This window comes from Lonchura striata, chromosome 2, assembly GCF_050655825.1.
Source record: "Lonchura striata isolate lonStrDom1 chromosome 2, ASM5065582v1, whole genome shotgun sequence".
NCBI lineage: Eukaryota > Metazoa > Chordata > Aves > Passeriformes > Estrildidae > Lonchura > Lonchura striata.
This window is the reverse complement of record NC_140704.1, coordinates 99,728,510-99,755,868: the sequence shown is the minus strand read 5'-3', so window position 1 is coordinate 99,755,868 and position 27,359 is coordinate 99,728,510. Positions and strand designations below refer to the sequence as shown.

The following is a 27,359-nucleotide window of genomic DNA, read 5'->3' as shown; positions in this document are numbered from 1 at the left end:
TCAGTTTGGGCTGAACTGCTGCTGAATGGAAAAGTCCTTCTCTGCCTCCTCCCCTCCACAACTTCTGGCTCACATCCTTACAACCGATCACCTCTCCAGCATCAAATTCTCTTCTGCCAGAATCATAAAACTTAGCAGTGACCTTTATAGGTCATCTGGTCCAGCCCATAAATCTCTCTCCCCTCCTTCCTCCAAGCTAATTTGGCATATTGCAACACCTATAAGATACTTTAATAAACCAAGTGGTTTTTATCATCCTAGTGAGTCAGACCAAATCCCCAAAGGAACCTTTGAGATTCCTACATCTTGTAAGGGTAGGACCCAAAAACTGGGAGAGGAGAAACACAAGCAAGAATCCTCCTTCTAAAGGCAGCAAGGCATTACTAAGTCCAACGACACACACAGTCATTCCATTCTCTCTGAGCCACCCCTTGCGGAATATTACTACATTAGTTTTAATTTTGTATTTTTCTTCTGTTTCCAATAAAGTAGCTGAGTAGTTTCAGGGAGAAAGTGCATTGTGTGTCTCTCTGAAAGTGTGCTCTCAAGTATTTTTATTTTGCTCTGCCATAGGAACTTTTCTCTAGCAAGGCAAACAGACGTTTAGTGACGCTGCTAAGACAATTGCAAATGAGATATTAAAGATCCATGAGATTTGTCCCCCTAAATCTCACAGGTATAGTTCAAAAACCCTACTGTATGCAGGTTATTTTCCTCTAGCAAATGTTTCTATATCTAAGCTCGCTGCTCTTTGAATGACCTCACTAGAAGCACTTGAAGGGATTTTCTCTGGTGCTGCACTTCTGATGTAGCCAAACCATGAGGGATTGCACCGGGAGCCAAGCCAAAGTAGGTGCTACAACCAGCCACTGCTACATGCTGGGACTGCATGACTCTTATCTGCTGTGAGCACTGCTTGCCTTTTGATTCCTTTGCTTTAAAGATGTGTGGGTGTTTGCTGGCTCGTTGTTGTTGTTGTTTTTATCAACACCCACTACTATCTTACTTTTTCCATAACCAAAATGTACTTTAAAGGAAGTGGAATTTTAGGCAAATAAATTTAATTCTGCCTTGCCCCTGATTCAATATTTATTTTCCCTTCTTTTAAGGGCATCACTCTGGACTCTCAATTCCATTTTCAAGCCAAACTCAGAGAAGTATCAGTTCTTACCCTTTCCCAGACAGGTGGCCAGCCAAGAGATTTTGAAGCATTAGTGCTCAACTCATTTAGACTTCTTTCAAGACTGAGAGATTTCTGAGAGGGAACTCAACCTCTGTGACCTCCCACTACACTGTACTTTGCTGCTAATCACTCTGCCATCAGTCCTTGAAACTAAATTTTACATAATCTGCGCTGAGCAAAAGGAATTACAAATATTCCAACAAGCCTTTGCTTTACTTCTGCAATCAAGTTACAATGTTATTTATGTTTTAACCAAGTATTTTCATCTGTCTTTATGTACAGATAAAGCTTTATGTATTTATACATTTTTATCTGCATATGTATACAGATGCATTTTTATGTGCCTGAAAAGACAACTTGCTTAAAAACAGTGGTGATAAATTCAGAAACTTAAATAAAAACTATTAAAACAGCTGAGGCATGTAATAATATATAATGGAAGATTAAATTTGAATTGAAAATATTTACACTTTCTTCAGTATGTCACGTACACTAATCAGTAACAATCCTAAAATCACAAGATAAGAATGAAATTACTGGTTTGAATGAATACTGACCTCTTACTCCTACTTTCATAAATTACAGTTGTAAACTGCATGCTGAAAGTTCTGGAGGCTCCAGCTGCAGCAGCTGTTTAAAAATATTGGCTCCCTCTCTTCAAATTACCAGCAGTCCCTTGCAGAAGCTGCAGAAGGGATCACACCAGTGCCTCAGTTGCCTCCAGCATGTAGGGTACTGCCACCTGATAAGAGGCAGCACAGCCACACAAGCACTGACGGCCCTAAATTGGAGCAGCTGAAAAATGAATACATATTACTGCAGCTGCTCCTGCCAGGGAGATGGTAGCTGTAAGCTGAGAGCTGTTTGTCTCAAACTACCACAGCTGGATTTCTCCAACTGCAGGAAAAGGGACTGCAGTTTTTGGTGGTGTCAGTTTACAGTGGGTGACTGGTGATACTCAGGCCTGTCAAATGTCACATAAGATTTGAAAGATAACATATACAATAGCTGTGCTATATTTGAGGATACTTTGCCATTTAAAATCAAATGTGGGAAACACTTCTCTGTCAGGAGAGCTCAAGGGTCAAATAGGATCATGCCTTTCTTGAAACTTTTACATATTCCTCTCCTGTGTGCATTACACTTCAGCAGAACTGAGCAGTCTTGCATGCAGGTGTCAGGGCTGAATTTTGGGTTGCCCAAGAGAAGCTGGAAAGGAACTGAAGGAACAGTGAATGTCAGATGTAGTCTGTAAAATAAAAAGCAAGTAACCAAGGAAAAAATGAGAAAGCATCAATGTGAAAGTGCAAGTCAACAAGGAAGAACAAGCTGTCAAAGGCTGATGTTTTTTTGATTGTGGATGCTTGTGTTTCCACTAGTTTCACTACAATGAGTCATAAATGGTCAGCAAGAACAGCTCTCTCTCAGGTTTTGGCACCTAAATTCAGAAATCCAGAAGCAAACTCACCCTCAAGCTAAGCATTGTATTCATATTCCAGCTACTTCCTTTTACAAGAAAAGAAAGTTGGTGTTTGTATTGAGTTAAAGAGTTTGACAGTAACACTTAAATGCTCTACAAGTAACACACTGTGCAATTAGAACTGCAAAGGAAATATGGGGATCCTCACACAGCTTTGGACTGATAGTGGCAGCACCCTGGCATTTTATAAACCTAATGGAGAAAGGTGAAGCAGAGAGAACCTCTTGGTTTTTTTTGAAAAGCTAGGTTAGAGGAGGGGTTACTACTCAAGAGAAAAAAACAAAAAAGTGTTTGTAATATATGCTGATAATTGAAGAACTGCTTAATCCTGTTCATAGGTCTCATAGCTTCTAAGGGAATTTAAATAAGTTAGTGAGGTTTAACATTCTTCTGGGAGATGAGCTTATGTATAACCTTGTATTTAATAATTAAAAATCTTTTTGATATGTAGGACCCAGAAAATTGATTATAGTAAATTGCAATCTGAACAACCACTTGATGCTATGAATAATGCAGGAAAATTTCAAGACCAGACTTCTCCTGTCTGGATGGTCTACTGAGAATATGGGGCAATGGAGGACTTAGCTGAATAAATGAGAACCACATGCTCTTGAAGAAGAGCTTCACCCTCCTCCTCATTAGCACTAACCACAGAGTGGCAAAATGTGCATAAATTTAGCAATAATGTGAACGGTATAATAATAATAATAAAAGAAACTTAATCCCTGAGCTGAGCTGAATTTCTAAAGACAAAGAAACCTGCCAGAAAACTGAGACAAAAAAAATCCACAAAAGGAGCTGGACAAAAAAAGATTAAATAGGTAGAATGAACTGGCTTTATTGTGTCTAAGAAGTATCAACTGGGTCAAAGGAAGGGCAATTCAAATAAAATAACAGCTCAACCTAACACACATTGATATGAGCTATTTTATTTCAATAACATATTAATTTATCTAGATTAAATATTTTATATTATTTCAGTATTTCAGTAACTGAGTTAGCTATAAATAAACATAGGTATATACAAGTAGAAAGAATATTAACATTTAAACATAAAAACCTTGAATATACACCTTTCTATCCCTCATCAGCCCTCTTCCAGAAATAAATTCCTTTATTCCAGAAGATATTATTTCAAATTAGCAAGCAAAGAGTTTTCCAATAATGTCAAAGCTGAACAAAGGGAAACATTATTGGGGAATGCAGAAAATGGAATTTCAAAAGTAATGGCATTGTAAAACTATTTTAGAGCACAAACATCTCAGTATTATATCATGTTAAGGAAAGCATTTCTACATCTCAGGCCTCTCTGAATTCTACCAACACAATAGTCATCCTTTATCCTCAAGCCCTATTCACACAGAAAATACCACATTCTCAGCCTTTTTGTATTATTGAGCTCCGAACCAAAGAGGCATGGTGTAATTTTCTTCATACTGGGAAGTGATAAAACAAAATTACTCCATTCAGCCCTCTTTCCATTTCCAAGCAGTTTTTCTATGAACCATCATAGACAATGTACACTGAAAACCCAAAACACTTACACAGACAATCAAGACAAGGTGTAAAAAGTATTATATACAGAAGTCATATTCTATCAGCTTTACAAAATTTTATTTCTTAAGCAGGTTCTATTCAAGGATGTGTCAGAATTTAACCCCAACTGTCAACTATACACCACTCAGCTGCTCACTCACTCCCTCCAGCAGGATGGGAGAACAAAATTTGAAACACAAAAGATAGAAGACTCATTGGTTTCCAGCACATATCCAAAATATAGTCTCATAGTAGGTACTATGAGAAATTTAACTCTACTCCAACCTAAACCAGCCCAGGATGTTTATAGGTGATTTTTCTTTATAAAGATGAAATCCTGAAAGATAAGCTATATTATCATAGACCTAGTTCATAAATAAAAAGCTTGAGAAACACCTTGGTTTAAGTGACTTAAAAGCATTAATTGTTGGTTCAGATTTAGCCAGCAGTTGAATATTGACTGACTTAATTTGTAAGAGATTTTTCCATAAGTTACTTTTTATCAGCATTTAACTGAATTTTCCCAAATTTTTTAACCTAAAGAGCATCACAGGTTTTGGGGGTTTGTGGGGATTTTTTAGTAAAGGTAAAACAGGTAGGAGACATATGTTAATCTTAAAAAGCAAGACTCAGATGAAAAATCACCCCCATGTTTTCTTCAATTGGAATTTTATACTTTGCTAACTGTTTCCAGTTGGCTTCCTCAAAGGAAACTGTCTTTAACAGTGAAAATGTAGCTGTTTTATTAAGCAGTTCAGTTTACAGAATAAATTCTATAATCTCTACAGCAACTTATATATAAAGAGTCATAATTTCTTTCTGTACATGTCATTTTAATGTTGATTCCAGTAATAACACCAGATAAAACTCTTTCTGAGCTCTTGTGGTGTCCCATCTCAATGGGGAAGGAAGCACTGAGGATTCACATATGCCCACATTTGAAAAGGAATGTCATAACTCACAAGGTCTGCAAAAAGTTACAAAGATTTATTAGTAAATGATGAATACAGAATGGAAATTGGAATAAGCTAGTTCCTTGTCTTCTGGTATAAACATATGGTGGTGGATTTTGAATAAACTGTAGGATGAAAGAAGACAAAGAGATTACAAAGAGAGAGAGAGAGGGGGAGAGGGAGAGGAACTAAAGCCAGTACTGGACTTCAGCAAAAATACTAAAGTGTACTATAGGTAATTTTTTTCCAGTAAATCATATCCTGTGTTTGCTAATTATGGAAATATTCTGTGTATGCAACTAGAATTTTCCATCATGAGACATAGCAAGGCAAAACTTCTACTGTAGCCCTGCAAGTATCTGTTACAGTCATTTGATTGATGCATACGCAGCACACAGACAAATAAATAAGAAGAGCATTAAACAAAAGCTGGATAAGAGGTTATTGCAGAGAGCTGTGAACTAATGATAATGCTTTTTTTCTGGTTTTCAGTTATGTACTCAGCAGCATACCTGCAATGACTAAAGTAGCAGATAATCTCCCTATCTTCTTGTAGAATCCCAAGGATCCAAATTATTGTCAGAGGGTTACAATTTTAGCCCTACAAATAGCATCACCTGACTTTATTTTTTCCCTCCTAAAAAGGCTGAAAAAAGTGACATCTCTTTTATATTTTTGTTGTCATTGCAAATCTGTGTCTGCCCATACTACATCAATATGACGGCTTTTCTAATTGGATCTATTTGTGAGAGGAAGAAGAATCAGTAGCAGAGAGAGACATAGAGATACATTTTCAGAGTTGAGCTAGGAAAAATATTGAAGCTGAAATTTCATCAGTATGACAGGAGTTCTGCATCTGATTTCCATGAATATGGAAATATAGACAATCTTTTGTTATAAGAGCATATTTTTAGAAAGAGATGAACATTTAACTAAATCAGATGCTGTAATTATTTTTTAACAAAAAAAAAAAGTCTCAAAGCACTCACTTAGAACATTTAACTAAATCTCTGAAGAGTCAATAACTTTTTATGAAGAACCATGGAGAGAGAGAGAGATACAGCCCATGATGATCAGCAGAGCGTGACCCAAGTGACCAGAGGCTGAGCTCTTCATAGCCTACAGGTCTCTCCACTCTCAGTACCATGGCAGTGAAAAATGCAGTAACTTTACTAGAAATACAGCTTCTGTGCTGGCTTATTGCATCAGCCATTTTACAAGTATTAATGTCCAAGTATACAAAATGTCTTTAACTCCTCATCTTATTTTAATGCAGTAGAATAAAATCAATAGCCTTTTCCTCGCTTGTGAATTCACATGAATTACAGGTGTTTGGTAAGGAACCATAGAAATTGTTCAGCTCATGACTCACTGACTGTATTACTCATGGATCTGGACTTCTGCCAGTCCCTTAAAAAGAAAAATTATATGTCTTTTTTTTTTTTTTTTTTTTTTTTTTTTTTTTTTGTTTTTTTTTTGTCTAGCGTCAGGACAGAAAGATATTGGTACTAGAAGTTGTCAAAACAAAACCCCAAACCACTCTTTTTCCTCCCTCAAAAATAATAAAATATTATGGGGCAGGGTGGTGTATTTGTCAAAAGTATAATTGAACTTGAAATGGCTCTTTGTTTCAATTCAAATATATCATAATGTTCAAGTTATTAAAAAAATAAACCTTTGAAACTTTGAAATAGTTTTGCTCAATGAAGTAGCAATTAATGGTTTGGAAATTATAGTTTTACATCAGGTTTTGGGAGACAAAGATCCTATTTACTGCTCAGCCTGAGGAATGGAGAATTCAAAGCTCGTATTTTCACTGCCCAAGTGTCTTAACCATTGGCTAAAAGAAGATGATCCCAAGCTCCTGCTGTGAAAGCTAATCCATTCTGTAAAAGCTACAAGTTCAGTGGAAGCAGGAATAGGACCCAAGTGGCCCAACTTCCAAGCAAGATATTTTTAGGTCACAGCACCTCTCAGATTGCATAACAGAAATTTTGACTACAAAACTCCATAGGTTTTGCCTTATCATCTTAAAATGACAGGATTTTAATTAAGTCTTGGAAATCTAGAGAAGAATAAATTAAGTTAAAATGTCTTCCCTCTTCTCACCAAAATACATGAACTAAAAAAATTCAAATGTTATCTATTGTCTACAAGGTAATTTTCAAAATTTCTTTATAATATTTTTCAACACATGGCAGGGAGGAGAATAATGTTAATAACTTGTGAGTCACCTTCCAGTTGCAGCTGCTATTTTGAAACAATAGTTATTTTTGGTTCAGGTGTTTGAAGCACAGAAGCTTTGTAAGGTCAGTCTGAACACAGAACTATTGCTTACTTGTAATAACATTTCCATGATATTGTCATTTAGTTCGCCTAAGTGACTTCACAGGGGGATATGTTAAAATTTTTGTCTCACTGTCTGCAGTTCTGCTTCATGCTAAAATGGATCTTGCACTGTGGCATTCCTGCCAACGCTGCTTTTTCTTACAACAAACATCTCCAAACTTATGAGATAAAGTCTGGCTGCTGTTGTGGTACCCCCTGAATTTCTGCTTCAGATAAGAAACTTCTGTATCAGAAAAAAAATTTTATATGTAATTACTGGAGTCAAGTTTTGGGGTAATATCTATATTCCCTTTCACAGAATTGTATTTGTTTCTTTGATTTTCACAGCTTTTTTACCTTCTCTTAAGGATGTGGATTGTGGGAACAAACCTATTAGGGCCTGTTACAATAGGACAAGGGGTAATGGTTTCAAGTGAAGGAGAGTCTATTTAGATTATATAAGAAAGAAGCTTTTTACAGTGAGGTTGGTGGTGAAAACTGGAGCATGTTGCCTAGATAGGTGGTAAATGCTCCATCACTAGAACATTCAAGGTCAGGTTGGATAGAGCAACCTGATCTAGTCAAAAATTACCCTCCCTGCTAACTGCAAGGAGTTGGAAGGAGATGACCTTGGAAAGGTAGTAAGTAACAGATTTGTGTTCTCAGCTAGGTACAGAGGCTGCCGAGTGTGGAAAAGTGAGAATTGAGGTTTAGCAGTTCTTTTTCAAAGATGCTTTCCAGTATATATACATGTCCATGGGTCCTAATGGGATGCACCCATGTGTGCTGAAGGAGCTGGCAGATGACATTGCAAGTCCATTTTTTATAATCTTATTGACTGGAAGAAATACCTAAAGACTGGAGGAAAGCCAATTGTCATAGGGCTAAGGAGGGCAAGAAGGCCAATTACGAGAATTACAGGCCAGTCAAACTCCCCTGGAAAAGTGATGGAGCTGCTAATCCTGGAAAATATTTCTAGATATATGAAGGACAAAAAGGTCAGCAGGGCTTCCCCAAGAGGAAATCATGCTTTACCAATTGATTAATTTCTGTAATGAAATGGCTAGGTTTGTAGAAGAGGAGAGAGCAGTAGATATTGACTGTCTGGACCTCAGAAAGGTCTCCTGTAAGATGCTCACTGACAAGTTGCTAGAGTATGGACTGGACGAGTAGACAGGGAGGTGGATCAAAATGGCCAGGCCCAGAGGATGGTGATCAGAGGGATGAGCTCTTGTGACAGGTCTTATTCGTGCATACAGATACCTAAAAGGAGGTTGCAAAGATGGAGCCAGACTCTTCTCAGTGGAGCCCAGTGACAGGACCACAGGCAATGGGCACAAACTGAATTACAGTTTGGGCAATTTTTAGCAAAGTCGAAAGAAGGAGAATCAAGAAGAATTATTTCTCATTATACTTTATTTAATTGCTTATTTGTTTTCCCTGGGGAAGGGAAAAGATAAGCAGTTTACTTTAATCAAGTGAATTACCTTTAAATTCTGAAATTATCAGATTACTTCCCTGATGATTAAGGCAAAACTATTGTCAGTATCACTACTAATAGGTTTTACACTGTTCTTGAATATGTTTCTAAACTAAATGTAGGACTAGTGCTTCAACTTCAGGGTTTATCTCAGCATAATTTATAAATCATTGCTGTCTCACCCAAGTTAGATCTGTGACTGGGTTTTTGCTCAGCTGTATCAGTGGTCATTAGATTTTAAAACAGTGGTATTTTTGAGATGTATATGAAAGCTTTGTTTTCTTTCCTGCTCTGCTCCAATGTACCATCGAATGGTGAGAACAGAATGAAATACAGACGTCCAAATTTGGGTCCAAACATTACAGAAGAAAACAGAACCTCTCTTAATTAGACAACGACCCATCTTCAGTAGAGGACACTCTGGAAAGAAACACAGTGCTAGAAACGCTCACTGAAGAGACCTTTACAGCCTCTAAGCAAAACATGTGCTTCTCACTACAGGAGCCACAAAAAAGTAATAGTGGGTAATTCAAACACAACTGGGGTAAACCATGATATACCCAGGGACTGCTTACAGGAGTAGCTGTCTCATTGGTGCTTCCACAAGCCCCTTTGCTGAAGGACTGATGATGCAAATCAGCAACCTTAGTATCAAGAGAGATGAGAATGAGCAGGTTTACATGCACAAAAAGAATTTTAAATCATGCTAGTTGGATAAAGTCACATCTTAATCTAAACTGATAAAAAAGTCCCTCTTTATCTTAACACCAGTCAAGGTAGCAAATATTTTTCTATTTATTTTTCATTAATAATTTCAAATTGAGCATTTATCTATTTTCTTCTTTGTCAGGATCACATACCAACTAATTTTTTTTTACACAGCTGTAATGACAACTTCTAAGAAACTCTCTGCCTGTAATTCAAAAGCTTAAGAGTCGCCATGTTTTGAGACAAAGTATCATTATAATTAGTGATTAGAGATTCTTAAAAACAAATGTGATAGAGATCAAATTATAAACTTTAGGAAAACCACATTTACTGACCTGTGTAAATTCAATCACAATAACCACAATTCATGTTATAGCAGATTTAATATACAAGACAATGTATTTAAAATAAAATTGCCAAGTTTAATCCAAGCTTCTAAATCCTCCTAAGTAAAAAGCTTAGCTGTGTGCATCTAGAGAAATAAAAGTTACAGGGTTTAAAATATCTTCATTTGATCTGTATAATCTCAGCAATTCTAGAAAAGCATGGACCCCTTTAAAGTCTCATATAGACCTTGGCTACCAACAGTGTTTGGACAGGATCTTTAAAATTTCTCACAGAAATATAAATAATATCAAAAGACTTCTAGGCAAAAGTTTCTAATGCATGCATTTTATTTCCTGTGATATCCCTAGATAAAGGGCATCATTTTAAATTTTGTTTCCTGGTACTTAAATTTTTGGGGATTTATTATTACAAAGTTACTTAAAGCTAAAATCTTCAATTTGTTAATTTCTAGTAGCATGAGGTTTTAAATAATGTTTTATAAATCATCTTTGCACCAAGAAAAGGTTTTCTCACATTTCTCTCAAGATTAATTTTTCCACTTCTAGTTTACCATCCTTAACTGCTTTACTGCTCTTCCCCAGCCTTACATGCTTAACAGCTATCAGTATTTATGGGAATGTTTTCATGTCTCTTAAGCTTTTAAATATTCTTGTATATTAATGCACCAATCTATTGCAATTGTGTACAAAATAAGTCCACAGAGGAGCCTTCAGCCAGAAGGAAACGATTACCCAGAGAGGACAGGGGGCCTCTCCACTAGTAATTTTTATTTCTCTCACCACAATCTTACTTCTTTAAAACCCTTTATGTCTCCAACTACTCAAAAGGGATCACTTATATTATTATCCAATGTCCTGCATAGTTCTTGATGATAAATACAGGAAACTATAACTAATCTCAACACCCACATTTTTTTCCAATAGACCTTATTCCAATAGATCTTATAAGTCTAAATCCAATATGCTATGTTTTCTCAGTAATAAATATCAACAAAATTATTGTATAATGACATTTCTCTTGCACAAGAAATAATCAGGATTTGAATTTACCACCTTCATGACACATTTCACCAACATCTAAAAACTAATATGATAACAGCTGCAGGCCTACTTGGCTTGCAGCTTTTGTTTTTCAGCCAGCACAAAGAATTACAAGTACTGTTAATATGAGAAAAGAAAAACACAAAATTCAAAGAAAACACTTTAAATCCCTATCCCATTGGTCTGTTCCAGCTACTGCAGGAAAGATATACTCTCTGACTATCAATAATGTAAATAGCAAAGAAATTCACATTTATATAATGTTCTTCTCACGTTTCACATTGGTAAGTGTGATTTTGTATTTGGTTTTTCATCTAATTGGAAAGATGATTTTTTTATTCTAGATAATAAATAAATCCTGGATCACTTAGAAGTATTAACACAATATATAATAAAGGATGGAAGACTTGACCAACTCAGCAGTTACCATCTCCCTAAGTCATGTGGAGAAATGCCAGTACTGTGGAGAAAGCTGAAGTCTTCATGAACAACAGGATGACCAGTGCAAGGTCTCATGCCTTCTGAAGTGGAAAATTCTCAGAAGGCAAATTCACACAGCAGCTCCAAGATTTATAATGAAGGTGATATGCAGTCTTTGAAACTTTTGTTGCTATAAAGTCTCCCGACTATTTTCTTTGCCAGTGTTTATGCAATAAATACTCATATCTCTAAGGGTTTCTTACAGCATACAGAAGCCATATTTTACTACCTTTCTGCAAAGAAACACTACTATTTATGATTCTCTATTCAAATAAGAGACTTTTTTTTATTTTATATAGCTCAGCTACAATTCAAATGAGATTCTAGTAATAAAATATTGGAAATGTCTAGTAATTTCTATTTTCTTTGACCTCAGCATGATCTATTTTACCTACCTGTGCTTACAATCCTTTCTGTTTGGCCACCTACTGATTTCACTGATTTCCTAAATTATGCAGTTTAAAAAAAAACATCTATTTTGTAGCTAATTCTACCTGCAATCTTTTTTACCTCTTTTAACCCTGAGACTCCAAAGACTTTGAGAGCATAAAAAACTCACAGAAAGTGAATTCTGAATTTCTGAAATATCTGAAACTTTCCAAAAGAGAGAGGTGATTTCCATTCTTGAATGGCTCTTGAATGAAGGCATGGTGAAGACTGCAGAAACCAGAGAGCCCCATCAAAATAATTTCAAGATAAAATATTATTTTGGTTTTTTTTGTACTAGAAATACTGTTTCACAGATAATTTACAGTCATCTATCATCTTTTTATTTCTCTGATGGATAACTTAAAAGTATTGTTAATTTTTCATGGACAATGAACAGTTCTCAACAAGAACCAGTCAAAATACTCTTTGAAGCATCACCAAACTCTACCTTCAGGAGCTCTGCTGCATTCTGTCTGGCAAATGATCTCAAAGTAGAGGAATAGGAGTAATGGACAAACATCAAATAAAACCTAGACATCATTCATATCCACTGTCTCTCACTTGGCCTAAGAAGCAAATAAGACCCTCTGAACACCAGCTGGGGACTAATTTATAGCTATCAGCACTTTGCTTTTGGTAGACATATGCATGATATTTGTTGATATGATATACTCCATTAAAATATTATAGCATGTCCGTACTTTAAATTCACAACCCCCAAAGAGCTTGCCATTATGCTCAAACAGAAGCCATTAACACACTAACAAGGCAGCAAGAATACTACAGGGAAAATAAAATTTGACTTTGTTACCAGCTTCATAAAGTACATCAAAGAGTACAGATGGAACGTCTGTTCTTGTCAGTGCATTCACATGGCCCCATTTTTTACTCTTTTCATGGCCTTTCCTACAGTATTTCTTATTTAGTTCTTAGCTCAAATCAGAGATCAGCAAGCAAGGTACACCATGAATTCACAAATTTATCTTTCTGTTGATACAAAAATTATATTGCAGGGAATCTGCTTGGGTTGGAGTTGTTCTTCCTGGCACCTTGTATGGTGCTATGCTTTGCACCTCTGGCTGCAGAAGTGCTGGTGCTACACCAAACAGAGCTTTGCCTGCTGTGGAGCAGTGCTCACACACCATCAGGGCTCTCCCTCCAGCTCTACACCACCCAAATCCAGGAGGCTGGGAGTGTATCTATACTGTCTGTGTTTGCTGGTGTTGTGATGACATTCCTTTGATTTTGGTGTGAGGAATTTTTTGTTGTTGATGCAAACAAAATTCATTAAAAGTATGTAACAAATTTAAATATTCTTGATTATTCATAAATGTGTATTTCTAAGAGACAGGGGCAGAATATATTGGATACAGGAGAGGTGGATGCACCTCTGGGAAACCATATTTTTAAAAAGGCACAGGAGGTGCGGAGACAGAGTGATGAAAAATGTGTGAGAAACAACTCTGCAGATACCAAAGTCAGTGAAGAAGTAGGAGGAGGTTCTTCAGGTTCAGGAGCAGAAACTCCCCCTCAGCCCATGGTGAGACCACATGGACCAATCCTGAAGGACAGCAGCCTGTGAGAAAGACCCACACAGGAACTGAACTGAATACCCCAGGAAGGACTCCATCCTGAAGTATAGGAAAAATTTTCTCCAAATCAAGACTTGTTAGCCTAAGATGGTAACTGGTAAGGGATCTTCCTGCCTTAATCTCAACCCACAAGCTTTTCCATCTTATTTTCTTTCTCTGTGTGATTGAGGAGGGGGAATGAGTGATAGGCTGGGTGGGTATCTGACAACAAGCAAAGGTCAACCCAACACAACTTATTCAGGGTATGGACATCTCAATCCAAAATGTTCACTGTGACATTAAACCATGTATTCTGTGTGCATATTATCTCACTAAAAACAGCTATGAGAAATATAACAGCAAGAAATTGCTGCCATTCCACATTTATTTCCCACTCACAGCTTGAATAATAATTTCACTCTGCCGTGAACGTATATTCAAAGGTCTAAATGTCACCAGTAGAGCTTCTTCCTTTGAAATAATGATATTGCATTTCAGTGTCTTTCACTTCATCCATCAGTATAAAGTAATATTTTGTCAGTAATTCAAGCAATTCTAATTTATAAAATCTGCGCCCTTAATGTCTGTCAGTCAGGCATCATAATTGAAAAATCAGTTTTCACTAGAACCATCAGCTTAATATAATGAATAATATTGCAGAAACACAGGATAAGACACAGAAGGAAATTAAGTGGTAAAGCTGGTGAAAATTTTGAGATTCCCAGCTTAATGAGGCAAGTGAATGTTTTGTACCACATCAGTTATGGGAATATTTGGGCATATACAGTATTTATACTGTATTATACCTGTTTTGTACTTAGTCAAATATCTCTAAAAGAGGAAAATTAAAAGGAGAAAAAAATTACTGAAAGTAGTATTGTATTTCTAGCCTGTACATGTTATATTATTATTGTATATGATGTAACACAGGTAATTTATAGTCTAACCTATAATTTATAATAACAACACAGAAGTAAGCTTACATAGTGCAATAAAACAGCTAAGAGCAAGAGTTACCCTAGTGTACAAAATTTATTTAGTGTTTGAACTAAAGTTCAAGAGCATTACAGAAGGATAAGAAAGTTCTGGGAAAGTACTAAGCATATGGAGAATTTCTCAATGTTCTGTGATGCTTTATGTGCAGAAAAAGTCACTGAAATACATCACCAAAATGTGCTTTGTCCAGATCAAGTCATTATATGTATTCACGTTGTATTCAATAATATTTGTACTAAGCTAAATTTATGGTAAGTTTAAATAGTTTTAAAATACAACCTCACCTTTAAATTAAAAAGTATCTCAAAACAGATGTGAGAGTATGCATTATATATTAACTGAGAGTTTAAAAAATATTTAAAATGTCAGCTTTATGATATTACAATAGCAATTTTCTTTCAGTGGGTTAATAAGTCTTGCAAATACATGTTTCTGTACTCTAAACTGATGCCTCAGTAAATGAAAATAATGGAGTTTAGAATGGGATTTTGTATCTCTATAGTATTGCCCTAGGGCTAATCCTAAATCTTATAACTGCTTAAAGTACTGTATGTTGTTTTAATAGAAAATAGCCACTTAACTCACTTTAATAGCTGACAGACCAAGAAGGTTCTTTCTTATCTCCTGAAAAATTTAAACAGTGACAGCATATGGAAGCTTCTTTTCTATATCTCCTAGGTGATTCTTAATATGAATTCAATTGTTGTCAGTCAAACAGGAAAAGCAAAAAAATAAAAAAGTATCCATGTCCCTATACCCAGTAAAAAAATACCAAAGCCTCCACAGAAATCAGTAAAACACACACACAAAAAAACCCTCAAAACCTGATACTAATATACTAAATAAAATAGAAACTATATATTCAGGTGAACATCTTGGCTTGTATTATTTATTACTGCCTGAAGAATACTGCCTGGAAAATCCCTTATTGGGCAATATATTTTTTACTGCAGAAAGATCTGGCAGTTTATGACCATGGTTTACTGAGGTTCTTCTTTTTTAAGACCTCTTTTAAGACCTCTTCCTTTTTAAATAAGAACAGTTATTTTGCATTCCTCAATTTACTCTATATTGGTCTGAAGATAACAGAATATGGGAAAATACCTTTTTATGTCTTTCAGTCTCACCTTAGAAATTATAATGACAAAATTTCACAAACAATCGTGCAGAATGTCATTGGACTTAGTTATTATTGGGTTGTATGTTTTATTATACATGTATCTATTTTACATCGGTTTAATCAGGTCTTCAAAAGACAGTAATTCTCTGCCTTCACAATTCAAGATGTCATTAAAATACAGCGCATATTATTAGCCTGTATAGAGCACATATGCTTAGCTAGAAAACACTTCTCTTTTGCTATTCACTTTGACATTTTGATCTCAAATATGGAAAGTACTCCTATCCCATTTTTTCTCTTCATACCTTCGTTAAAACCAGCACTAAAAGTAATTTGTCAAGAAGAACATCAGGAATACTTCTACATGAACTCTAACAGGTGGTATATTTGTCATATTTTACTTGCTTAGAAACTGAAGGAACAAACCCCAGAATATTTCATCACCGATTGAGGAAATCTGTCCTACAGTCTCCCTCCTTGCAATACCTTATTTAGTTCTGTCATTATTTTACACTGTGAAGTTATTACACAAAGGTATTTGTATAACCACTGGTAAGTTCATTTTCAAAAAAAAAAAAAAACAAAAAACAAAAAACCACAAAAAAAACCCTCACAAAAAACCAAAACACATTTCCAAGTACAACAGAAAGCTATGCATCACTATTAACTGCAAACTTGGTTTTAGGTATATTTAGCAATTTCCTCTGAAAATCATTCCTAGTATATATCCACCATAACCATTCATACAAATGTCAAAATATTACAAGAGATGATAAAAATTTGATTAATTTCAAAGAAAAAAAAACATTGATTTTAGTCTTAGATGCTTTCATACCAACCCTACATGTTCAAATCTTTATCAGAAAATAGTACAAACTTAATGAAAGACTGTTTCAAAGCTACAGTTTTTAAGACTTTCCTCTTAATTGTATAAAATCTTTAAATCTATTTATAGTTTTTCTCCCTAACTTAAGAAATGTATAATTCTTACATCAATATTAACCCAAAATATTGACAATAATAACCAAGTACACAAAATGCATTTTTTAATAGAGATACTCTTTTGTCCCCTCTAATTACTCCCTGCTGAACCCTGGACTAGGGCTGGGACAAGTTCCTCTCACACACCAGAAAACACTTTGAATCTCTGGAGCTAAGCTTTAGGCTATGTCCAGGAGCATGTTTGCACTGAGGCACACATCACCTTCATATGCACTCTCCTCCAGGTGAAACAGGATCCAGCCCTGCTCCAGCATCCATATCATAGTAGCAGAGTGCCATGTTGCTAAAGCTCTAGAAGAAATGGAGAATATTAGCCTGATCATGCCTGTCTTTAATGAGCTTCTTAGTTTCTGAATCACAAGTTCTTTTGAAGCATCTTCTGATTTGACTCTCTCTGTCCAAATGCCTGGTAAAAAGGTAAAAAAATGGAAAAAAGCAAAAATCTTTAAAACACATGCTCAGATCAGATTGTAAATTTTTATACTTTTAAGTATAAAAAAAACAGTTATAAACAAGTTATAGAAACTAGTGTCTATTTTATTTATTTTTGACTGATAAAAATTACAGTATTTCATATGGATGAAATGATGATGCATGTGGACTAGAATTTGTGTTGCTGCTGTGTTGTCTCTTGCCTAGGGATGACAGGTGAGATGAGCCCTCAGGTGCCAAGAGGGAAAATGCACCAGACTCTGACTCAAAACTCCAGGCAGCTCACTTGAACTCTGAGTATCTCAGCCTAATGAGTAGCTAAAACATATTAGAAATAAAGCTCCCATAAAACATGCAACAAGAATAATGCATAAGAACAAAAACATATTTACTTCTAATGACATATCAAATTAGTACAACCTGTTAACAGTATGTTTCTTCAGTCAGTGAAGTTTTGTTGAAGTTTCATTGACAGCTGCACTGAATTGGGACAATAAAAAAATGCTATGGCTGTATGTAGCCTAATGGGTTATTTTGAATGCATACTGGAAATGGGAAATAAGGTTTTCAACCATTTTTGGAATGCATTTGAGTTAACCTTTTTGTTCCACTTCCTGACTATTATTGTCCTTCTGATGGTAATGCAAAGTGCCCTATTCGGCAAAAATATTCACATAATAAATATAGACTACCTATGACCCTAATATACGTATTAGACTGTAAAATGGCCTTTTCTGTCAGTTTGGCTGAAAGTATATGGGTCAAGTGCACTGTGGCAAAATGGGAAATATATTTTCTTTTTTCCCTGCTCAATCAGAAAGGTGAAAGTTGTATTGCTACTTTTTGCCCTGGAACAGGCCTCTGTTCCTGTCAATCTAGCATAAACTTCAGCAAAAAATAAATGGAACTACACATTCAAAAGAGAAAAAAGTCAAGGACAGATTTATTTTGTATCACTTAAAGCATGACATGAATAATTGAGTGAGTTATTTTTCTCTTTGGTGAGAAGACAAAATGTATAAATCCCATCATTCAGAGTGAAACACTACCCCCACTCAACTGCTTACAGATGTTATTAGAAACCATAAAGTCAAAACCACATGCCTGAAAATCTATTTTAAAAAAATTGTGAACTTGTGAAGAACATATATTAATTACACAACTTGCCTTGGCAGGATTAGAAATTTTATATTAGTCTAGTAAGAAAAAATAATGGTTTTTTGCCTAAAACTTGCTTTAGATACTAATAGACCAGAACTGTGCAATGAAATGTTATTGAAGAAAACCAAAGGAATTATAACATTTTATATTACTTGTGTAAAGAGGTATAATACAGAAAAAAGAATTCTGAAATACTTGCTTCAAAAATTAACAATTCATAATCTGTGGATGAAGAGTTTGAAAAGCACATTATAGATGCATTTGATAAAGTGGATTTATACCTAACTAATCTGAAAACTATTGCTTAAAGCCGTCCCAAGATGCTCATCACCATCAACACATGAATACTAAATAACCAGGCAGTTTTGTTCATAGCTGGAGTTTTTTACAGCAGGCCAGAGAAGCTTTTTAAAATAAAGTGTCCCTTTCTGATGCAGAATGACCCCCAAATGATATCCAAAATGATGGATCAGCCTTCATTACACTAGGAAAATACAAGAACTCACACACAGAGTTGCAGTCTGACATCCTAATGCAGCTGATTCCTGCACAGCACCACAGCTGTAGCTCCAGGGACTGAATTCCCCCATTGTTGGCACCCAGTTGTTTGCTAGACTGGCACAGTGCTGGCCAGCTGGCCACACAGAGCTGGACTGAAGCCCACAGGATGCTCCTGGCTGCCAGCTCCCTAGAGGATGCTGCCTGAGAAGAACCCAGGAGAAAGGGGCTGCCACCAGCCCGTGGCACAGCAGTGACTTGGCAGCAGTAGCTGCCACCACTGCCTCCTCCATTTCATCCCCTGTGACAGTGGCAGCCCACCTTCCTGTGCCTGACAGAGCACACAGTGACAGACACTGGCAGTGGGAAGAGAGATTGAAGAGGCACAAAGGCAAGGGAAACCTTAATGAAGTGTTTGCAACATTCTTGTAGCAAACAAGCTTGCAATATCAGACAGATCAAGCAATGCTGCATGGCAGAAGTCCATGTCTTCCCTCAGCTCCAGGAGAGACACACACACACACACACACACACACACACACACCACCTGTCCTATAGGTATAGGTATATCTAGAGAGTTTTCCTATTCCTGCAGGAAAAGGGAGGAAAGAACAAACGTTTCATCCATCAGTGAAAGAGATCATTGGAAGTACTTACACTGGATGTATTTACAGTTCTGTAGGGGGATGAGCTTTCTTCATCCAGCTTCACTCCCCAAGAATCCCAGCAAGAAACTCAGGGTCAGGACATAACTATTAGGGGAAAAAAGTGTTTAAAGGGTTCACCTGAAGGGCCAAAGAAGCCAAAGAGTAGGACAAATCCTGATAGTCTCTAACCTTGCAGAAGTTTGAGGCACTTTACCTGCCCTAGCATCTCAGTCTTGAGCCATCTCATGAGACTGACAAGCCCTCCTTTCTCTCTCAGTTACATATAATTCAAGGTTTTTTGCTTAATAGTTTGCTGTATCCAAGCTCAGGATAAGTAATAACCAGTCAATCTCAAAAGGTTTCAAGGTTTAATTGAGAGAAACATCTGAAGGGCCTAATATCCCTTCCAGCCTAATGAGCTGAGTAGCTCATGAGAATCAGGTCTCTGCTGACAGTTCCAGTAACTTATTTTTAACAATGATTGAAACATTACAACATCTTCTCCTATTGTGTCAATATTTGTTTATATTTTCCTAAGGAATATCAGACAAAATACACAAGGGTTGTGAAGGGGGGCATAGGGAACAGAGGGAGAGGAAGGAGATGATGAATAGCAGAGAATTAAAGAAACAAAATTTTAAAATACCTCAAAGCTTTAATCAAAATATTCAAAGGTTTTTAGGTAGCTAGCTAGTTATCCATGGTTTCCAAATTTGTTGTCAATTTTTTTCCCCAAATATTTTAATCAAGAGTGAAGAAACCATCTGACATTGTATCATAAAAATATCACACCTTGACAAAGATGCGTGATCTCTTCTTCAGTATTGTTTTACTTGAAATGTGCTTGTTTGAGCTACCAAGCCAGGCTAAATCTGAGTAATTGACCTGGGGTAACATAATTCTTATCTACAAAGAGTACTTATTTTCCATAGGTCACAGCCTGATACCTAAGTTCTGCTTTAGTCTCAAGTATGGACATAATACAAGACAGCCAGAATGTCACTGATCTGCTATATGCAACTTTGAAATTCAGTAACAGGTTCTATAATTAGCAAAGATTCTGTTCAAATACACATGTAAGCTTTTTAGAACATTTCTTAATGTACATTTTTCTTAAGATTTACGTCTTTGCAAAGTGTCATCCTGTGTGATTTCCAAATCATGTAATAGAATTACTCATTGCCCACATACTTGCATCTTTGATAATTCTACCTACCCCTCCCCACCCACCCCCCCACCCCCCCCAGAGTTACCTTCTGTTTAATAACCAGTTTTATTCCTGTTCTTCATGCAGTGGTTGTCCTCTTAGCCATGGCATTACATCACCATATGACACAGTTAAGGTAAAAATGCATTCTGGAACAGATTGTTCCCTGCTGCAACTCCTCTAAAGTCAATTCATTTTCATCAAGGGTGAACTTAGATCACAGTCTTTTAAGATGAACTCTTCAGTATTTATTGGATGCTATCCAAAGAGTGACCTGTTTCAAAAAAAATCTCATGAAAAATTTTAATGTACCACTGGGTACTGCTTCAAGACAGGATTGGTTTATTTACAGCATTAGCTTAATCTAAAAAATACAATCACTTCTCAACTTTCCAAGACACAATTATCTTTTAAGTACCTGAAGTGAAAAGGTCATAGCAAAGACTTCCTGAGTGGATTTGATAAACCAATAATAGGTCTAGGTCTCCAGTTCTTAAGTAGGGCTTGTATTTTGTTGCTTCTTTGTAGTTTAGAGAGTACAGAAAAGTTTACAAGTATTACTTTATCAAATGTTAAACAAGTTATTCTTACTTTTCTCTTAAGCATAATATCGTTTTTCCATTACCTTTCATTTACCTTGTGCTGTTTATTTTTTTTTTCAACATCTGAATACAGAGGACAGGAGCTATTCCAATTCTATTTAATATTTTATGGTTTGGAGGCTTTCTCTGTGTCTTAATCTGTCTCTGTCTAGGCTAGGGGGTTGCATTAGAAACAGCTAAAGCTGTGTGAGTGTCACATCAAATATAATACCAATAGCTGAATACAATACAACTATAACACCAATAGCTATAAAAAGTTTTGACATTTTATGTAATGTCTAAAAATGAACCAAGACATTCCACTTGAATTGGAAGGGGTATGTACGTAGTCTCATAACATCCACAATATTTTGACCAACAATACATTTAGTACTTCAATGAATGAACCAAGGTGATAATCACACAAATTGTAAACAGACATAAGATGATATTTTCTGACAGAACATAAAAATAACAGGACAAGTATTAAAACCCAAGAAAGGTCTAACATGATACAGTCAAAATTATATGATTGGAACAGTTTTCATCTTGAAAGCCAGATGGTTTATCCCCAATAAGGCAGAAATTTGTTTTGAAATGTTTTCTTTAATGTTGGTCCAGCCTCACCTTGTTGTGTGCAGTTCTGGGCTCCAAAATTTAAAAAGGATGTTAAGGTACCTAAACTCATGCAGAGGAGAGCAACAAAGCTTATTGAAAGAGCTGGAAGGAAGGACCAAGCAAGCTTAAGGCACTGGCTTTGCTGGCTTTGGAGAAAAGGAGGGTGAGGGGTGACCTCCATTCTCTCTACAGCTTACTGAGGAGGGGAAGTGGACGAGAGGGTCCTGAGCACATTCCATGGCATCCAGTGACAAGACACATGGGAAGGGTTCACAGCAATGCCAGGGGAGGTTCAGACTTGAAATTATGAAACATTTCTCACTGAGAGTGTGGCCAAACAGTGGAGTAGGCTCCCTAGAAAGATGATAAATCCCTCAAACCTGTTAAGTGTTGGAGAAGGATTTAGACAATATGCTTAATATACTTTAGCTTTTGGTCAGCCCAGAAATGGTCAGGCAGATGGAGTAGGTGATATTGTAAGTCCCTTCCAACTGGAACTATTCACACTTTTTAAAGTGTGTTTAAAGTGTTTTAAATCTTAAAATTTTCAAAACCACATAGAACAAGACAGCCATCTCCTGATAACCTACATTCCAAAAGGGTTTTGTTATCCATTAAAGGGGTAGGACTTGACCAATTTTTTATGAAGCAAAAAACAATACAGATCCCTTTTCACCCAATAAGATACCAAGAGCTGAATATTACCTTTTCGCCTCAATCATATTTCCAAACACACCGCAGTGCTGGGTCTGCCAAACTTGTCTGTCTCTTTCTTGTGCTGCTCCCAATGCAGCTTGCCCCAGAAGATGGACACAAGCTTCAGCGCATCGGTACTGCTCTGGCAGAGGAGTGGGGCACTATGAGGCAAACTTCCCTTTACTGTCTCAGCTAATTCTACTTCTTAGTCATGTTGCAAAGGGTGTGAATCAATTGTAAGCAGAAAAGGTCCTTACATTTTGGAAAACATTCAGGTGATATCCACTCCTTGTGTCCCACACTGTTCAATACATAGACTTGAATAAAATACCACTGCTATGCTTGACCAGAACAAGCTCCACTTTGGCCACCTGTTGCTGTCCTTGATGACTACCAACAGTAAGCACTTAAGTACAAAAATTGAGCAAAAATATAAAAATACATTTCCCTAATATTCTCAGAGCCCTTAACTTCAGAAAGAGACTCTGGTTCTGTCCAGTGAGATAGTGTATCCCAATCCCTTCTTAAAAAAATAAAAAACAAAAAACAAAAACCCAAACCAAAGTAGACTGAATTGTACTGGCCATAATTGATAACTGTGTTGCTGGAATTAACAAAAGGTAATGGTCATTGTACAGTCTCTAACCATTTTTACCATCAGTCACATAGCTTCTGGATCTCCATGTTACATAAAATCAGGAACCCAACAGAATTGCATATCCATTGTAATAACTGATTGTGATATTTATTATTTCTCTAATTCAGTGGAAGAAAATTGACATTTTAGTGCATCTGACTAAAGCTAAAAAATTTTTAAAGCATCAAAATATGGGTTTTTTTCCTTGAAAGAATACACCATTAATGGAAAACATTCTGCAATTAGGAATACATTAGGTATTTAATTATTTGGTACAACCTTAAAAGTGAACACTCCAGGCAGAAAGATGATTCCCCCTGATACCAAGTCAGATGCATCTTAGGAACTTGGCTTGAATTTTGTACTAAGGTTGCACAAGTAATTATCATAGATCTAAACAAGGCTACCACTTCTTTTGTATAAATAAAATATTGAGACTCAATACACATAGCATTATGTGGACATATGTCAAAGTTCCTGGTTGCAGGTGGCTGATTACTGTCTGATTTTAGATACTACAGTGTCTGTTTTTAATTTCATCACTTGTCTGTTATGTCAAAATTACTCACAGGAGGGGAATCTACAATTAAAACTTCTGCAATATGTAACAAGTGGCAAGAATGTGGATAATGTATATGTCACAGAGCAGACTAGGTCAGCCTTTGGACTACATGTTTCCTGAATTTAATTGCCCTGCAACATGATTTCATTGCTTTCCTCCCACAACATCTAAATGCAGTCACCTGTGACAAAGAATGAGTTCACTCCCACAGGAAAAGAAAGAAAAGGAAGGAAATAAAATTAATGTTGCTGTATACACAAGACACTTGTACACCGTCATGAAATCAAGATAATGAAAATGCAAAAAGCCTGTCATTGTCCCTGCCTTGTATGTTAAATATTCCACAGTGTGCTTTTACACTTCATCAGACACCCAGCCTACTAGGAGTTAAGGAACTATATGAGAACACCAACACCCCATAATTTCTAAAGTCTCTGCCTTCATAGCTGAAAAAACACTTCAATACACCACAGGAGAATAGTTTAAGAAGTGAAAGTCAGAATGCTTATTATCCTTTAACCCACACAGCAGATTCCCTCTCTGCATATTTCTTTCATGGCACTACCACTCCTGTAGGGGCAAAAGAGTCTGTGAACCCGGGGAGGCCAGAATACTTTTGTGATTTGTGCTTACACAAGGTACTTATAATTTTGCTCTTGGAAGAGGCTGCACAGCAGGCTTCATCTTCATTAAGTGTTTGGGCCAATTGAAAATGAAGATATTTTTGAAAACATAAAGTTACAATTCCTTCAGAGATGTCTGAATATTTCCATCTCTCCTTAAGAAAGTGTCAATTACAGGCAATGACAGTGTCTCCTGAGAATGTTTTGATAATGTAGAAACATCAGAACCTGCCACAATACACTCCTGTAACAACATTTAAACATACACCTTGAGAATAATTTGTTCTGTTCATTCCAGGCTCTAGCCTGAAGATCCCTCTTTTTCTCCAAGGACTGCAGGCTTAATTGAAACAGCAGCAAGACTTGAAGGAGGAAAATGTGACCCAGGAACTCAGTCTTAAGTATGACACTGGCTCTGATCAATCACTAGATCTGAAGAAGAAAGAATTCCCAGGCAGTGGCTCTCCAGATATACCATTAATTGCTTGTTGAAAGACAAGATAGGCACCAAAATGTCTCCAACTGAGGTGGTGACAAACAAGCAGAACAAAAACATACATATGAGAAAATCCTCCACATTATGAGAATCTGAAGTGCTTTTTTTTCTGGTTTGTCTTGCTTCACTCTGAAAATAATGCACCTCTATAAACCCTAATTTATACAGAATGTGCACTGCGTATAGGTTATCACAAAATCCATGTTTATCACAAAAAAAAAAAAAAAAACAACAACTAAAAACCAGATATTTCAAGACACTATTTCTAGCATTAAAATGCATACAACAAATTTCTGATGATTTCTGGTGATGGTATCCCCCTTCCACAATTCTCTGGATTCTTGTTCTAATTCAGCTTTTTGATACTTAGGTAAACAAAAGCAGTGTTACCCTGCATTTTTTTCACTTGGTTATTTAAAAGTCAAACCAGAAAAGCCATAAGTCTCTGTCGACAATAAATTATTTGATAATCAAGGGGACCATCTTAGGTACTCAGGTAGCAATGAAAAAGATTTCAGGGATTGTTACTAGACTGTGTGTATATTCTTATATAGAATTCAGAATTACCCTTAGATTTTCCCCATTTTTTTAAAATAAATTATTATTAAAAAATAACTTAAAAAAAAAGAATTTATTTTTTTAAAAAGTCTTTGGTTATGCATAAGATAGGGAGAGAAGCCAACCAAGAGTTTATGGGTCAGGATTTAAGGAAGGACAGGAAAGAGTGTGAGGACTGCTACAGGCTGACTGCACAATGGAGACAGAGTAGGTGATGTTGCTGTGGCAGATAAGAACAGCCTCACACTCACAGTCCCTGGTCTTCATGAGGGACTTCAGCCTCCTTGCCATTTATTGGAAGGAAAACACAGCAGGACACAAGCAATCCAGTAAAGAAGTAATTCTTTACTGTGATGGTGCTGAGACCATGGACACCCAGAGGAGTGGTGGATGACCCACCACTTTCTTTGTTAAAGGTTGGTCTGTGCTGGGCTGGGTTTGTTAAAGGTTAGTCTGTGCTGGGCTTTTGAACAGCCTGGTCTGGTGGAAGGTGCCCCAGCCAAAGGTAGCAGGGTTTCAACTAAAGACCTTTAAGGTTCCTTCAACCCAAGACTTTTAGGACATATCAAAAAGTCATTGATATACTTGCTGTGGAACAAAGAAACAACAGAACTTAATGCCTATGAGAAAGAAATCTCAGTATCAGCAAGTCAATAGGTCTGTATCAAAATATTATTGCTAGAAAAAATGTTTTTAAAGAAATTGTTCATTTTCTTTCTCACTGATCACTATCACCTTATTAGCATAGCACAAAAACAGATGCCAATACCCCTCAAGAGATCACTTGTGTTCCTGATGAAAAAGACTTAAAATAGCAGAAGATAAATCAACATTAAGAATTGTACGTGCTAAAAGCAAACTTCTGGTACTGTACACTATTCTTCACTAGACTTAGAAGAGCTAATTTCCATTGTCAAGTGTTTTTAATGTCATCCATTATCATTTTGGATATGATAATTCACCAACTAACGCTACATGAAGAACATAAAATGAAAACATAATATTTTCTTTTCTAACTAAAACAACAAGAAGAATTATTCTTCCATTGCTGCAATATCCCAAAGTCAACAAAAGAGAATAGGTTCCAAAAGCTGAGATGAGCAAATGTCTCATTTTAAGTTCTAACTTCCACTGAGGTTGAATTCCTTCTGAGAAATTCTGTTCTACCCATATTTTCCTATTGAGTTCTGTCTTGAAAAGGTTCAACAGATTAGTTTGCATAAAAATACCTTCAGATTATCTCCTATCTTCTCAGAATTTAAACATCAAGTATTTAGTAATTTACTTGATGTTTTGCCATGATAAAAGTTAACTTTTTTCATTCTATTTCACTACAGCTGTTTAATCTTGCTGCACCTACAAAACCTATTTCAGAGACAATAATCTGTTAGATTTATAGTGAGTCTGTTCTAAATCGATCTAATTTGAGTGTCTTGAGAATAAAGGTTGCAAGACCTTTTATGATTAAAGCACCAATTTTAGCAATTTATATGAGATGTCTTTTTGTCAAATAAACTCCTTTGAAACTGCAGTTGTTTATTGTTTTGCATCAGCTCCATAACTTGGGGAGGGGGTGATACAGATCAGTTAATTATTCTTACATTTGTCATTGGAAATTATTAGAACCGCTACAATTTTTTGTGATATTCTAAATATTCAGTATTGGAAAGGAAACAGCTTTTTTTTTTTTTTATTGCTGCTGTAGAGTGACAGCTAAACAGACGATGCCACAGTAAGATTGAGAGGAGTTGTTTGGCAGGGAGTGGGTCAGGAAACAGGAATGATACTACAGAGTGATAGCACTCTGGGTAAATTATCTTCCTGGGATTGCTGTGCTGCCTCACTTTGTCAGGGACTTAATTCTGCAAGGTACTGAGGATTTTGGGGACTGATTCAGCAAAATACTGTGACATCAAATATGTCTTTAAATGTATCTACACAAAATGCCCAAGTATAATATTATACAAATCTTTAAACCAGTTTAATCAC

General features: G+C 36.2%; 1 long non-coding RNA gene across 1 annotated transcript in view; it reads right to left on the bottom strand.

Moving 5' to 3' along the window:
- LOC110470897 (uncharacterized) overlaps positions 1-27,359 on the bottom strand; it is a 123,448-nt gene that overhangs the window by 75,334 nt on the left and 20,755 nt on the right. Inside the window, exon 1 of the long non-coding RNA XR_014952836.1 lies at positions 1,741-27,359. This exon is cut by the window's right edge and continues 20,755 nt beyond it. This is a non-coding gene — a long non-coding RNA (uncharacterized LOC110470897). The remainder of the gene's footprint in view (positions 1-1,740) is intronic.